The following is a 16658-nucleotide window of genomic DNA, read 5'->3' on the forward strand; positions in this document are numbered from 1 at the left end:
TAATCTCACAAAAATACGTACCAGCAAAGAACTCTGCTGCCACTGAGCGCTCTAACAAAAACAGCATAAACAATGGGTTTTTAAAGATACATAACGTCACACGTGACGTACATTACATAGGTTACAAATTCATGTAGCTTATTGGTGCGACCCTATACACATACAGCCTGCTCCATATGGGATGCCAGGCAATTGAATCCAGTATCTTCTGTCCATCTCCTACTATGTGGGGATCTTTTTCTTACATCATCAGTTACAAAGACTCTAATTGGCAGTTTAGTTACACAATTCATTATTTCATAGCTCTACTGTGCCCCTGGTACCAAGGAAATGAGTGAGGTGGATACTTTTGAGGTTGTGATAATTTATCAGAACTATGTGAACCCAAGCTCCTTCCGAGACACGCCAGTGCCTCCACAACTTTCCCACCGGCAGCCTACATGCATTACCTTCTCCCCTGGCACCTCGTAGCACAAATCACATAAAATGATGATGGGGGCAGCCCATCACTGCTCTCTGAACCTCCTGATTGAGTGGCCAATTTACAGTTTTATGGGCAGGGGTCTTGGACTGGTCAGTGCACTCAAATGTATGTGGCCTCAGGCTCGGGAGTCCCTGGCCGCTCTAACTTATAGATTTGTGCTGGCGAAGGCCTAAAGTCCTCACCCCTTTCTTGTGGGATTGCTCTCCAGAGATCAATTCCGGCCCTATCATGCCCTTGCAGGGCACAATCCTTCTGGGTTGCATGCACTAATGATGAGACACAGTGGGGAACTGTGTGTTTTCAGTGAATTAACCTTCTGCAGGGCTACCACGGCTCCGAGCAGAAGATGCATGCACACCCCTCTAACCCTCGGGACGGGATTAGGCATACTGGTATAGTGTGGCCCTAGGCCTCAATTTCAACTTCTAAAATGGAGTCTCATTACACATGTGATATTAGTACCAGAATTCACAAAATTTCTAGTACAATCCAGCATCTATCGGTGACCCTCTACCCCTTCCATTCTCCCATCTTTCCTACAAAATCTCCTTGTACAATCACCTCCTCCTAAATCACAGAGGGGAATGGGACTCCCGTCCCGCTCCCCAACATCCTGCAGTGGAATGAGGGGTTTGATTTTTTTTGAAGGGTTGAGATTCTGAGCTAGGCTATTTGGGCCTTCTTGGCTATGTGTTTCTGGACGTACAGGCTGCTGTCAATAGTGAAGCATACAAATATTGCTGAGTCAGAGAGTTGTGGTTCAAATCCTTCTAGGCTCACAACATTGAGCAATTGTTGGACAAGTTGTTTTTTAGCAGACAGACTGATGAGTATTAATTCAGTTTTAGATGGGTTTTGTTGGAGGAAGTGAGTCGGCATCCACAACTGGATGAGGATAATCGCGTAGACGAATGATTTCCTGCATGCTATTTGCACTCATGTAGAGTTGGATATCGTCTGTGTATTGGTGAATGGCTATATTGGGATCTCCGAGGAGAGTGCCCAGAGGATCCATGTAAGGGTAAAAAAGGATTGGTGAAAGGATGGAGACGATGGAGTCTTGGGGGACTCTGTAGGAGGTTAAGATTATTATTTATTTTTTTTGGTTATTATTATTATGTGCCTATACACAATGTGTTCCAAGGCGCAACAAGACAAGAGGGTAGGGGAACAGCGAGGATAAAACAAAATGATCGTAATTGCCCTTGTGACATTCAGAACATGCGAGTGCAGTAAAAGAATTGCAGGGGAGGGGAGTTGCCGGTCAGGGAGAAAAGGGCCTGTGAGGAAAAGTGAGCACCGGGGGTGTAGGGGGGCAGGTGGACAGAGCCAGGGGAGAGCAGAGAGTGCAGGGGAAGGAAGGTCCACAAGGTAAGGGGCTGGAAGGTCTACAAGGTTGCAAGACCAGCCAGGCAAGTGCAAGGAGAGCAGCCCGGAAGGGCAAATGAAGGTTGAGATGGTGGGTCTGGGGAGATCAAGTGAAGGGGTAGACTGGAATGGGGGGACTGGTACCCTGAAGCCAGTCAAGAGAGGGAGAGGGACATTAGCAGGGGGAGGGGAAGAGGGAAGAAAGAAGAGAAAAGGAAGGACTTGAGAAGCTTCCAGAACTTAAGGGGATCTGGATCAAGTTTGAGAGGGGCAAAAAAGCCATTCCAGAGGGAGGCACTTGCAGAGGAGAGAGATCTACCCCCAACTCTCTGCTTGGAAAAGCGTCTGATCTGCAGAGAGTTAGAGCTGGATGACCTTAGGGCTCTAGCAGCAAGATATTTAGGGAGAGAGTTGGATGTAGAGGGATCCCTTGCCCCAGAAAGCCTTGTGGATGATGCAGAGGATCCTGAATTTTATCCTTGCAGCAACCAGGAGCCAGTGGAGAGATTTTAGGGAAGGAGAGAGGTGGTCCCTCGACTTGAGGCCAAGGATAAGTCTTGCAGTCCTAGTCTGGATTAGTTGAAGAGGGCAAAGGGAGGAGTTAGGCAGATTGAGGAAGAGGGTGTTGCAGTAGTCCAACCTCAGGGAAGTTGAGGAAAGAGAGAATGCCTCTCAGGAGGTGCAACTAAAAGTGGGCCTACTTGTCAAGGTCTGTGATGTGAGGAGAGAAGGAGAGAGAGGGGAGTTGACGATGACACCAGGATTTTTGCCTCACAGGAGTGTGAGGGGAGTGGGCCCATGGAGGGCGGCCAGAGTGTGGGCAGGAAAGAGGGAGCAGAGGTCCCAATGAGAAGGATCTCTGTCTTACTAGCATTGAGGCAGACATCATTAGCAGAGTACCATGCCTGAATAGCAAATGGGGAGTCAGGAATGAGAGAGGAAGAGGTGGAGGCAGAGAAGGGAAGCTTGAAGGAGAGCTGTGTGTCATCCACATAACACTGGAGGTTAGGAGAGAAGGTTGAGATCAAGTGGGCTACAGCAGCCAGGCAGGTGTTGAACAGCCAATGTGAGAGGATAGAGTCCTAATGGATTCCACAGGTGAAGAGTGAGAGGGAGGAGAGAAAAGGGCCAATTTGAACATGCAAAGGTTGGTCCAAGAGGATGGAGGTCAACCAGTCCAGAGCCAGGTCGTCTGTTATTCCAAGGGTATCACTGAGCCAATTGATCAGGATGGCATGGTTGACTATATCAAGGGCAGAGGAAAGGTCAAGAATGAGATCGGAAGGAGAGCTAGAATCAAGATTAGAGAGCAGATCTTCACGGGTGTTCAGGAGATCAGTTTCCATACCTCTGGCAGCTCTGAATCCAGACTGGTTGTCGTGGAGTGAATCAACAGATTCAGTGTTGCGGATAGACTGGTAGATGGCCAGCTTGTCCAAGAATTTGACCAGGAAGTGGGTAATGGGCATAAAGTGGTAGATTGCTGGACAGGATGGGTCGACAGAAGGTTTTTTGAGGAGAGGGTGCATAGGGGAGAGCTTGAGGAGTGAGGGGATGGAACCAGTGGCAAAGGAGTGACTGCAGAAATAGGCCAAGGCTGAAGCTAGGTAGACAATGTTGTCATTGATAGTTCTGGAACAGCAGTGGAGCACCCGTTTGGATGAGACCTTCATAGAGCAGACCTGTCTAGAAACCTCATCAGGTGTAATGGGAGAAAAAGAGCACAGTAGGAGGGGAGTCGAGAGGGCGGCCAATGAGAGGCCTGAGAGTGGGTGAGGGAGAAGGGTGAGGAGTAGAGGAGAGTGAGGACAAGATGTCCTGAGTTTTAGATATGAAGTGAGAGGCCAGAGAAGGGCAGAGTACCGGGAAGGCAGAGGAGAAGTAGATAATGCAGTTGGGTTGGTTGATGGAGAGTCTGTACTGCTTTTGGAGCAGGCGGCAGGCCAGTTTGTCAGAGGATGTGCTTGAGGCCTGCCACTTCAACTCATCCGAGCTGCACTTGTGTTTCAGAATGGCCAGGTCGGAGTTATACCAGTAATTGCACTTGGAGGCAGGTTTCATTCAGATCCTCATGACAGGGGCAAGGATGTCCAGAGTGCTGAAGGTGGAAAGTTGAAGGTTAGTAAGTGCTGTGTCAGAGTGAGAATCAGTGGTAGGAGTCGGACGGCAGTAAAGGAGGCAGCAAAAGAGGCAACTGACACTTGCTTCACTGGTCAAATTATAAACCTTCCAGCCATCATCTCTTGTGTTTTATGAGAATCCCATCTTATCAGCAAGGACGGAGAGTAGGATGGGGTGGTTGACAGTGCTGAATGCAGCCGAGAGGCCTAGAAAGACTAGGAGGCATGAGTAGCCCTTTTCCATGATTTGAAAAGTATCATCCACCACATGAATGGTGGCTGTCTCAATGCTACACTGGGACCCTAAATGGGAGGTTCCTAATGGGCCTGTAATTTGGATCCGTGGTTGTTTTTTCAAGAGAGATCATATGAGACCAGTCTTGAGGGTGTCTGAGAAGGATACTTCTGCAGGGAAGGCATTGATGATGCTGAGGAGCATATTAAGTGCCAGGATGATCAATTGTTTAATGATGGAGGCCGGAATATATCATCGGAGTAAGAAGTAGGTTTGGTTCAAATCCTTCTAGGCTCACATCATTGAGCAATTGTTGGACAAGTTGTTTTTTTAGCAGACAGACCGATGAATATTAATTCAGTCTTAGATGGGTTTCGTTGGAGAAAGTCAGTCAGCATCCACAAATGGATGAGGATAATCGCGTAGACTAATGATTTCCTGCATGCTATTTGCACTCATGTAGAGTTGGATATCGTCTGTGTATTGGTGAATGGCTATATTGGGATCTCCGAGGAGAGTGCCCAGAGGATCCATGTAAGGGTAAAAAAGGATTGGTGAAAGGATGGAGACGATGGAGTCTTGGGGGACTCTGTAGGAGACCTGGAGTCAGTTTGAACGCAGCAAGCCTGGTGTCTGTCTGAGAGGTAGGAGGTAAACCAATTCAGGCCAGTGCCAGAGAATCCCATCCTGAAACCAAAAAACCTGATGGGTGGAAGGTTTTGAATTATTCTGAACCACTGTCAGTGCTCTAGGAAACCTTCAACACCACTTTTTTTAACCTGTCTGTGCCATTGCAAAAGGGGTCCAGACATATGCAAATCAGTCAGGTACTGCCACCAATGGGAGGAGCCCAGCCTGAACTGTTAGGCCAAGTCCCCTCTGCATGGAAATGCAAGCAACCCCAGACATGTTGAGGAACAACATGGCTGAAACATGTTTGGGGATGCTTCTGGTCTCCTGCAGAAGGGCTGTGGCCTAGCAGTTTGGGCTGGACTGCCCCTTTTGTGGTGGGAACAAGCATGATTTCCATTTGGTCTTTCCTCTTCTATAATGGTGTGGCAGGCCATGAATGATTGTCTGGAGGGTTGCTCAGAGCAATGCCAGAGGTTAAGGTAATTATTATTATTTTTTGGTTATTATTATGTGCCTATACACAATGTGTTCCAAGGTGCAGCAAGACAAGAGGGTAGGGGAACAGCGAGGATAAAACAAAATGATCCTAATTGCCCTTGTGACATTCAGAACATGCAAGTGCAGTAATAGAATTGCAGGCGAGGGGAGGTGCCGGTCAGGGCCAAAGGGCCTGTGAGGAAAAGTGAGTGCTGGGGGTGTAGGGGGGCAGGTGGACAGAGCCAGGGGAGAGCAGAGAGTGCAGGGGAAGGAAGGTCCACAAGCTAAGTTCAAGGTAAGGGGCTAGAAGGTCTACAAGGTTGCAAGCCCAGCCAGGCAGGTGCAAGGAGAGGAGCCCGGACGGACAAATGAAGGTTGAGATGGTGGGTCTGGGGAGATCAAGTGAAGGGGTAGATTGGAATGGGGGGCCTGGTACCCTGAGGCCAGTCAAGAAGCAGAGAGGGACATTAGCAGGGGAGGGGAAGATAGATGAAAGAAGAGAAAGGGAAGGACTTGAGAAGCTTCCAGAACTTAAGGGGATCTGGATCAAGTCTGAGAGGGGCAAGAAAGCCATTCCAGAGGGAGGCACTTGCAGAGGAGAGAGATCTACCCCCAACTCTCTGCCTGGAAAAGGGTCTGATCTGCAGAGAGTTAGAGCTAGATGACTGAAGGGCTCTAGCAGCGAGGTATTTAGGGAGAGAGTTGGATGTAGAGGGATCCCATGCCCCAGAAAGCTTTGTGGATGATGCAGAGGATCCTGAATTTTATACTTGCAGCAACTGGGAGCCAGTGGAGAGATTTTAGGACAGGAGAGAGGTGGTCCCTCGACTTGAGGCCATGGATAAGTCTTGCAGTCCTAGTCTGGATTAGTTGAAGGGGACAAAGGGAGGAGTTAGGCAGATTGAGGAAGAGGGTGTTGCAGTAGTCCAACCTCAGGAAAGGTGAGGAAAGAGAGAATGCCTCTCAGGTGGTGCAACTAAAAGTGGGCCTTCTTGTCAAGGTTTGTGATGTGAGGAGAGAAGGCGAGAGAGAGGAGTTGACGATGACACCAGGAATTTTGCCTCACTGGAGTGTGAGGGGAGTGGGCCCATGGAGGGCAGCCAGAGTGTGGGAGGGAAAGAGGGAGAAGAGGTCCCAATGATAAGGATCTCTGTCTTACTAGCATTGAGGCAGAAATCATTAGCAGAGTACCATGCCTGAATAGCAAACGGGGAGTCAGGAATGAGAGAGGAATAGGCGGAGGCAAAGAAGGGAAGCTTGAAGGAGGACTGTGTGTCATCCACATAACACTGGAGGTTAGGAGAGAAGGTTGAGATCAAGTGGGCTACAGCAGCCAGGCAGGTGTTGAACAGCCAATGTGAGAGGATAGAGTCCTAATGGATTCCACAGGTGGAGAGGGAGAGGGAGGGGAAAAAAGGGCCAATTTGAACATGCAAAGGTTCGTCCAAGAGGATGGAGGTCAACCAGTCCAGAGCCAGGTCGTCTGTTATTCCAAGGGTATCACTGAGCCAATTGATCAGGATGGCATGGTTGACCATATCAAAGGCAGAGGAAAGGTCAAGAATGAGATTGGAAGGAGAGCTAGAATCAAGATTAGAGAGCAGATCTTCACGGGTGTTCAGGAGAGCAGTTTCCATACCTCTGGCAGCTCTGAATCCAGACTGGTTGTCGTGGAGTGAATCAACAGATTTAGTGTTGCGGATAAGCTGGTAGATGGCCAGCTTTTCCAAAAGTTTGACCAGGAAGTGGGTAATGGGGATAGGGTGGTAGATTGCTGGACAGGATGGGTTGACAGAAGGTTTTTTGAGGAGAGGCTGCATAGGGGAGTGCTTGAGGAGTGAGGAGAAGGAACCCGTGGCAAAGGAGTGACTGCAGAAATAGGCCATGGCTGTAGCTAGGGAGACAATGTTGTCCTTGATAGTTCTGGAAGAGCAGGGGAGCACCCGTTTGGATGAGACCTTCATAGAGCAGACCTGTCTAGAAACCTCATCAGGCGTAATGGGAGAAAAAGAGCACAGTAGGAGGGGAGTCGAGAGGGCGGCCAAGGGAGGCCTGAGAGTGGGTGAGGGAGAAGGGTGAGGAGTAGAGGAGAGTGAGGTCAAGATGTCCTGAGTTTTAGATATGAAGTGAGAGGCCAGAAAAGGGCAGAGTACCAGGGAAGGCAGAGGAGAAGTGGATAATGCAGTTGGGTTGGTTGATGGAGAGTCTGTATTGCTTTTGGGGCAGGCGGCAGGCCAGTTTGTCAGAGGATGTGCTTGAGGCCTGCCACTTCCGCTCATCTGAGTTGCACTTGTGTTTCAGAACGGCCATGTCGGAGTTATACCAGTAATTGCACTTGGAGGCAGGTTTCATCCAGATCCTCATGACAGGGGCAAGGATGTCCAGAGTGCTGAAGGTGGAAAGTTGAAGGTTAGTAAGGCTGTGTCAGAGTGAAAATCAGTGGTAAGAGTAGGAGGGGAGTAAAGGAGGCAGCAAAAGAGGCAACTGACACTTGCTTCACTGGTCAAATTATAAACCTTCCAGCCATCATCTCTTGTGTTTTGTGAGAATCCCATCCTATCAGCAAGGACGCAGAGTAGGATATGGTGGTCGACAGTGCTGAATGCAGCCAAGAGGCCTAGAAAGACTAGGAGGCATGAGTAGCCCTTGATTTGAAAAGTATCATCCACCACATGAATGGTGGCTGTCTCAATGCTACACTGGGACCCTAAATGGGAGGTTCCTAATGGGCCTGTAATTTGGATCGAGGGTTGTTTTTTCAAGACAGGTCATATGAGACCAGTCTTGAGGGTGTCTGAGAAGGATCCTTCTGCAGGGGAGGCATTGATGATGCTGAGGAGCGTATTAAGTGCCAGGATGATCCTTTGTTTAATGGTGGAGGCGGAATATATCATCGGAGTAAGAAGTATGTTTGAGGGAGGCAATTATTTTTAGGAAATATGGGGGAAAGAGCAGACAGAATTTGGTCCAGAGGGGCAGTATGCATGCTGGGGTGCAGCGGATGCAATAAAAAATGTGTCGCATTTATCCTGAGTCGTTCATGCCTCTGAGTCGGGTGAGGGTTGGTACGCTTTCACCGTGGCTGGACGTAATGAACGACCGAATTGTGAACAGTACCTTATAGAAGAAGAATGCTGTAGCTGAGGCATTTGTTCCTGGTAGTTCCTACAGGCTCACGGTTCTTGAAGCGACTGGCGTGGTGACAAGAAGGAGGACGTCTCGAGTGTCCTGCACTGCCCAGAGGCTGCTGAAATGGTGGTGTAGTAGTCAGCAGCTTTTGCCTCAGTAATCAGAATCCTACGGTTTTCACTCAGATATTTGAGGTTTGGTGAGGTCTCACTAGGTGTATTTTTTGCACCACCGTTTCTCAAGGTCTCTGATTGAGCGTTTGATGGAGGCTACATCGGCGGTATACCATGGGATGGATGGTTTGGTTTTAAAATAGCTGGATTTTAGAGGGGCATGAGTGTCCACCAGTTTCATAGCAGAGTTGTTGAATAATTCCAAGAGGCCTGAGGTATTTCCTGTGGTGAGGAAGTCTGCAAAGTTTGCTTCTAGCTCCTTGACCAGGAAGGTTTTGAATGAGCAGCATTGAGTGAGGGGGCATTTAGCCTGACCTTTGTGAGCTGTAGTCGAGTGGGAGACTGATAATGGGATGAAGGTATGGTCCGACCAATCAAGTGGGATAGGGTCTGCACAGGTGATGCAGGGGGATGATGTGAAGACTAAGTATAGGATGTTGTCTTTGTTGTGTGTGGGGGAGAGCAACATTTGCTTGAGGTCCATGAAACCGGTCAGTGCGAAAAGCACCCTTCGAGTGTGGTTGTCTGCCTGTGACTCAGGGAAGTTAAAATCACTGAGAAATACATTATTAGAATGTGCTAATTTGGCAGAAGAGAGCAAGTTGGAGATGTCTACAATGAAAGAGTCACTCCTCTAAGGTGGTCTGTAGAAAGTTGATGAATTCCTTGTGCAATAGAGGGAACCAGCAGGCAAGTGATTCAAATAAGCTTATTCTGGGAGAGGGGATGGTGGAGCATGGGCAATTGCTCCTGTGGATGATTGCCATCGGCATGTTGGATTCAGTAGTCTTGGGGTAGGAGGGCATTAAAAACATGTGAGGATGATGAGGTCAACCGTGTTTCAGTGATGAACAGGGCAGCAAGGATGTTTTATGAGATGCGATCAGCGATCTCTGCTGTGTGAGTGACTGCTGACCGAGCATTCATCAACATGAGAGGGCGTGTGCATGTTGTTGGTTGGTGTTGGATGGGGGCAAGGGCAATATTGATGAGGTTTGCTAGGGTAGCTTTTCAGGGCTGCCCAGGGAACTTGGCCATTTCAACTCTAGTGCCAGTGGGGATGGGCTGTGGGGGGAGGAGACACATGGTGATGTCTTTTGGTGAATAGCAGTAGTATTGATTAGTTTGTAGATGAAATGCAGGATAGTTGGTCAGGCCCTTGCCATATCAGGCCAAATAGGCATAGACAGGTGAGGTCCTTGTCTTCCTTTGCTGAGGACACCGGCGATGAGGATGCCTAAGGAGGACTGATTAAATAAGTGGTGGGTGGAGCAACTGAGTGGCACGGTCTGGTCACATGACCAGCAGCCTACTTAATGCTGTCTACCTGGAGCTGGCCTAAGAGTCCTTAAGTAGAGGCTTAGAAGGTGCGGAAACTGGAGGTGGGTGGAGCAACTGAGTGGCAGCAGTATTTATTATCGCAGCTGATTTTATGACATCATCACGCCTTGACGTGATGACATCATTGCCCCTACATGCACGCTATCCATCGTGTTTTCACCATATAAACTACGGTTATACACACTGTGACCTTTTATACCTACATGGTCCTTGAGGGACACATTAACGTCTATGGTAACCAGGTAACTTTTAAACATAACATACTTATGGTTTAACACAGAGAGCACACATAAACCTGGACATAAGTGCTATTTATTTCCAGACTCTACCTTTAGGTAAAACATTTTGGTGTAGTGTTTACCTGATTTTCCAGAGATATTAGGTATGAAGAAAAATTCAGTGGCCAAGCACCGTCGGCCTAGTCTCTTAATGGAAAAGGGATATGAAGACATCAATAAAACTGTCTTTTGTGATAATGAAGAAGTGAGTGATTTTGTATGTAGATTTTGTTCTGAAGGGGCTCAATCCATAACTTGGGAGGTTCCACTGGTGTTTTTGTTACCTTCCGATCACCCCCATTACCTGTCACCTGTTGGGTCCCGAAAGGATCGATCCTTTCACCCTTGATTTTCAACCTCCCTGTGGAGCACATGGGATCAATCTATGGCATCCACAATATTCACATTTACCAGTACACAGGTGATTCTCAATGGTACCTCAAAATATTTTCCACCAAAACGTTCAAGGCCTGCCTTGCACTAATTCATACCTGGATGTCCAGCACATATCTCAAACTGAACTTCTACCAAAATGGAATGCACACTGCTCTCCCATAACACAAAACAAACCCACATCCAGACCTGACAATCCACCATGAACCTAGATGTCTTCACCATGTAGCTGACAGCATGTGGCAAGTCAATAGGCATCAATTTTGACAGCCATTTAACCTTCAAAATGCATATAGCAGACAAAACCTAGAAAGCTTGGTACCAATGTGTTGCCTTGCAGAAAAGCAATCTCTAGGCCCTTCCTTCCAAACAGTAACTTCCAAAACCCGGTACAGGGTTTTGGCCTGAGACTAATTGACTTCTGCCCTGGCCGAGTACAAGGAAAAATAGAGAATAAAAGCACCTACTCACACTTCACACTTCTGCAAACCAAGATTCATCCCAATCGTTTTTTCTCCATCTCTTACTTTCCTCTTCTCCATTTTTCCTGTTTCCTCTCTTTCTGTGTGGGAAGTTGGGGTTTTCATTCTTTTGAGTTCCCTATTTTACTTCAGGGTCCATCTGTGCTCTTTATATTACTACATTCCTCCACACTACATGCTATTGTATTTCAAATGTCTTTCAATATAATGTTTAAAAAATTAAAAATGGATTCTATGGACAAACGGAATTAGGTCAAATAATGCCGGAGGGTGCAGTGATTGAGAGTCTCTGGGGTTTGAGTTTGATGAGAAGGTAGTTGGTCGACTGGTGTAACTAACTTGTTTGACCTACTGGGTAAGGGAAGTGAAACACTTGTGTATAGGCGCATTACAAATGCCATATCAGATCATATCATAAGGGCACCCTGGGCAGGCTTGCCAGATTCTGCAACAGAGTCGAGGTTTTGTCCTCAGGATCACCATCGCCTGGGCAGTCCTTGGATGTGGAGTCACTTTGATAGTGGGTTCAGGTAACTGAGCATGAGTGACTTTCTCGCAGTCTGTCAAATACATGACATTGTGCCATTATTTTATTCTGTTTTGATTGTCTCATTGTTTCCATCGTACAGTTATGTTGTAATGATGTGTAGTGGGCATTTACAATGTAAGGGTGGGCAGGCCAGAACATCCTCTATTCCTATATATTTCTATATATCGGTATGTATACAGGCTGGTACATTAACCTTGCAGTATCTTGGTGAGAATTGTACTGTAACAGAAAACAAAAGCGGGCACCAGGCCTGGATTTTCCATGTGTGTCCATTTTAGAAAGAAACCTCAACAAGTCAGTAATGAGCCTGATATGCCTCGGCCTCAGGAGAGATGTCCTAGCTTTGCGGCATTTTTGAAACCCCCCCCCCTGCAACATTGTCAGAATCAGGGTGAGGTCTCTCCGGGTATACAGTTGCACAGGCATAGATGGGGGAAAGCAATATATAGTTTTGCCCAGAAAGGTGGTCGGTCCTCCATGTAAGAGCTTTGCACACTAAATACAGCACGCCATGCTAAATTTTTTTGCTATGGAGAGGCACTGCAATGTGTGCAAGGGCGGTGGTGCCGAGTTGTATTGTTCTAATCTCCCTAACAATCTGACTGCCAGAATTCGACCTCACTGTTGTCTGCAGATAGCTAGTTTTGGCAAGCCCACACATGCGTCAGTGCAATAGTACAGTCCTTAGGAAACCACACTGTTTCTGGCCATAACATGGGCTTTTAATTAAAACAACAACAAAAAAAATGGAATCACATACAGCAGTCTCAGATAAATCTCAGCTTGGCTGCACTGGATGTTAGGTCTGGCAGAGTCAAGGCTGCGCCCAATTTTATCCCCAGACTTTTTTAGGGGAGGCACCGAGGTTGAACACATGCCTATGCTAGGGTGGTGTACAATCTGTGGGCAAGATGTCATATTTTTGGTATGCAGTGTTAATAACGATAAAATAAATAATGACAAACCTTTTCAGTGACACCTGAATAACACTTTTGTAGAAGTATATATGGAGGTGGAGTAAGGGATTAAAAGGGGTGGGGATAGTTGGGGGGGGGAAATATGCCGAAACAGGGGTCTTGGGGGGGGGACATTTCTGATTGTATTCCCTGTTCAGATTTACTCTGTTCAGGCACATTCGCTTGTACACAACCTCTTACACACCCTTTAGCCATGCCCGAGAGCTTACAGCTGCCACATCCAGGTCTCCTTCTAGCCAAAATAGAACCTGTGTATTGCAGGGATTCATGCAGGCACATTGGGTCTGATTTACAAAAGCATTTTACAATGGCACAATCCCATTTAAAACGCGTTGTACATCAGGCCCATAGGCTGTAACATTTGACACTTTGTATTAGAGGTTTTACACATACATTAAACAATAAAGTAAAAAAGTGCCAATCTCTGCAGAACTCTATGCACCTCATTTTAATAAGTGGTGTAACATGAATGAAAGGTACAAAAGCCTCCCATGAGGCTTTCACGGCTTTCATTCATGTTATGTTATGTTTGCCTTTCATTCATGCCACGCCACATTTTCCATCAGATTGATGGCAGACAGGAGGAGCAGAACTCACCTTGTGTTTCAACTGCCTTTCTTCCTCTCCTCCATACAAATGCTCCAGCATTTGCACCGGCATGGATTTTTATGCCGGCACAATTGCTGGAGATCCCTATAGAGACCGCCACCTGAGTGCAAACATAAAATGTCCCCCCCGTCAAATTACGAGTCGAAGTAAAATGTTCTCCAATGTCAGGTGGACGCTGGGTGAGTTGTATTGGGAGTGAAACCTTTCTGCTGTTGATGATCGCACCAGCAGGACTCTAGGCACTCATCATGAACTGTGACCTGGGAACTCAGATGTAAACCAACCACGTAATTCTGCTCACATTCCGCACACCACATATTCAAAATGCACACACCCTGACCAGATCCCCTGCACCTAACTGACTTTAGAGGACCTTCTTATTACCAGATTGCCACAGCCCTATGTCTCCCATGAAAAGTATTTGTAGTGACACCGCGTTGCAACATACAACACAATGTCGCTTTTCATTTAAAAAAACACAGGAGTCAAACTGGAAATTCGGACAAAAGATTGGATAAATACAGTAGATCAAATGCGCAGTTACACTTTAGCCAAACATGTTCTACTATTGATAAACCTAAGTTTTGTCAATCTTCAAATTTAAAGTATTTCCCGATTCCCGCTGAAGGGTGGAATTGATGAGATTCTGCCGAAACTTGGTGCCGACAGGAGAAATGTGGGCAATTCGAAATAAGGAGATGATAATTATATTTGTATTTGTATTTTGTTTATTTGTAAAGCGCTCCAAGCCCGGGAGCATCTGGGTGCATTACGTAAGAAGGTTACAGTTACATGTATAAACACAGTGTTGTAAGGACATCTTATTTACATAAATTCCACAATCTTACAACATATTACATATCGCATGAATATTACAAAAGTACAAGGCAGTTAAGTACAGAATTATTTTTTTCCAATAGCATTACCCTGGTGCGCAGCACACGTTAGTTAGGTAAGTGCACAGTGGTCCTGGGCAAACAGCCAGTTTTTGGCTTTGCTCCTGAAGGTATGGGGGAGGGTTCAGTTCTGAGTGGGCTAGGTAGACAGTTCCAGAGTCTAGCGGCAAGCACCAGGAAGCTGCAAACACCAGCCTTCTGAAGCTTGAAACTCGATACCAGCAAGCAGTGAGCTTGGGCCCTTCTAAGGGGTCGATTGGAGGTGTTACATGTGAACAGGTCAGTTAAGAATTTCGGTGCTTGCTTGGCAAGGCATTTGTGTGTAAGGGACAGTGATTTGAATGTGATTCTTTGGGAGACTGAGAGCCAGTGTAGGTTGTGTCTAGTATCTGAGATGTGGTGGTTTCTGGGGAAGTTCAGAGCTGCCCTAACAGCATTGTTTTGAGTAACTTGTAATTTGTTTAAGTTCTCTTGGGTAGTCCCTAGATAAAACACATTGCAATAGTCGAGTTTCAACAGCACAAGGGTTCTCGCTGAAGTGATGCAATTGTTGGTGGTGAGGAATGGTCGACAAGCAGTGATGAGTTTGCAGCTGTAAGTGGAGTAGGATATTATGGCGTTGGTGTGTCTGGTTAGCAACAGTGAAGAGTCTACGTATATACCTAGAGTTTTAGTGTCCTTGGATACCTTAATGGTGTTGCCATCGATGATGAATGAGTCAAAAACAGAGTCCAACTTATTGGGCCTCATTACGACCCAGGCGGTAAGGGGTTAACGGCAGCGTTAACAGCGCCGACCCTTACCGCCTGAGTACGAGGTCCCTTAGCGCCATGGCGCTTTTAACACCTGCTTTTAGCAGGTGTTAAAATCCATGGCGCTAAGGGACCATGGAGTTAATTACGCCACCGTAATTTACGGTGGCGTAATTAACGCCTTCCCCACTCCCATTATACCCTATGGGGCAAAAATGGGAATGGGGAAGGGTAAATGGGGATTGGGGACTTACCGCCCCGCCAAGGTCGGAATGGGGCGGTAAGTCCGCCAACCACCATGGCGTAAACGTAGTTTACGCCATGGTGGTAAAGTCACGGCCCAGGCGGTAACTTACCGCCTGGGTCGTAATGAGGCCCATTGAGTGTGGGTTGAGACCCAAGGAGCAATAGCTCTGTTTTAGCGTTGTTCAGACAAAGGGCCTCATTACGACCCAGGCGGTAAGTTACCGCCTGGGCCGTGACTTTACCACCATGGCGTAAACTACGTTTACGCCATGGTGGTTGGCGGACTTACCGCCTCATTCCGACCTTGGCGGGGCGGTAAGTCCCCAATCCCCATTTACCCTTCCCCATTCCCATTTTTGCCCCATAGGGTATAATGGGAGTGGGGAAGGCGTTAATTACGCCACCGTAAATTACGGTGGCGTAATTAACTCCATGGTCCCTTAGCGCCATGGATTTTAACACCTGCTAAAAGCAGGTGTTAAAAGCGCCATGGCGCTAAGGGACCTCGTACTCAGGCGGTAAGGGTCGGCGCTGTTAACGCTGCCGTTAACCCCTTACCGCCTGGGTCGTAATGAGGCCCAAAGTCTGTGTTGGGCCATCCAGGCCTGAATGACCAAATAGATGTCATTCACAGCTTTGGAGTCTGTTTTGTAGTCTCCAGTGATGGGGATGAGTATTTGGGTGTCGTCTGCATAATGAGTGTAGGTGACACCCATATAGTCAAGAATGTCAAAGAGAGGCTTCGTAAATACATTGTAAAGTGTTGGTTATACACATGATCCTTGGGGGACTCTGCACAAAACTCAGTCGAGGCCAATGGGGAGAAGACCTTCATAGATCTATTCTCCGGGAAGGAAGTGATCCAAAAGGTGGCTTTGTCCGAGAAATGAGCTGCAGATTTAAGATGGTTGCAAAGTATTCGGTGGTTGACCAAATCAAATGCTGCCGATAAGTCAAGCAGTAAAAGGAGGGCCAACTTGCCATTGTCCTTTAAGATTTCAATTTGAGTTTTCAAGTCAATCAGCACAGTTTTGGTTCCGTGCCTTGGTCTGAAGCCTGATTGTCTGATTGTCTCAGGCCGAGTACGTTATTCGATTCTAAGTAATGCTGGATCTGCAGGTAGGCTGCTCTGTGAAGAAATGGGACGGTGTTGATAGGCCTGTAGATCGAGGGGGTGTTTGGGTCTAGTGTGTGTTTTTTAAGCAGTGGGAGAACCCAGGCGTCTTTGAGGATATTGGGCACAATTCCAGTATTGAATGAGGCATTTATTAATGTAGAGATGAATGGTGCTAGTTCTTTAGTCGCCGCCTTGATAGTATGAGCTGGGCATGTGTCTCCCGTGACAGTTGGATGGTTTGAGTTTGGTGATTATATTTTCTACCTCTTTTGTGGAAAGTGGTATAACATTGAAGGGCTTGTGAGTATGTTGCGAGGGGTCTGACATGTTGACTGTTAAGCTATACTATGAGTCTTACGACAGACTATTTTTTTGGCGTTCATTTTATTTTGGAGCAT

At 47.1% G+C, this 16658-nt stretch overlaps 1 protein-coding gene across 1 annotated transcript in view; it reads right to left on the reverse strand.

The window, feature by feature from the left end:
* The window catches only part of COL21A1 (collagen type XXI alpha 1 chain), a 1372657-nt gene that overhangs the window by 647610 nt on the left and 708389 nt on the right, over positions 1–16658 (reverse strand). The gene's annotated exons all lie outside the window — the stretch shown is intronic.

This window comes from Ambystoma mexicanum, chromosome 4p (assembly GCF_040938575.1).
Source record: "Ambystoma mexicanum isolate Mex_15411 chromosome 4p, UKY_AmexF1_1, whole genome shotgun sequence".
In the NCBI taxonomy this organism is placed as follows: domain Eukaryota; kingdom Metazoa; phylum Chordata; class Amphibia; order Caudata; family Ambystomatidae; genus Ambystoma; species Ambystoma mexicanum.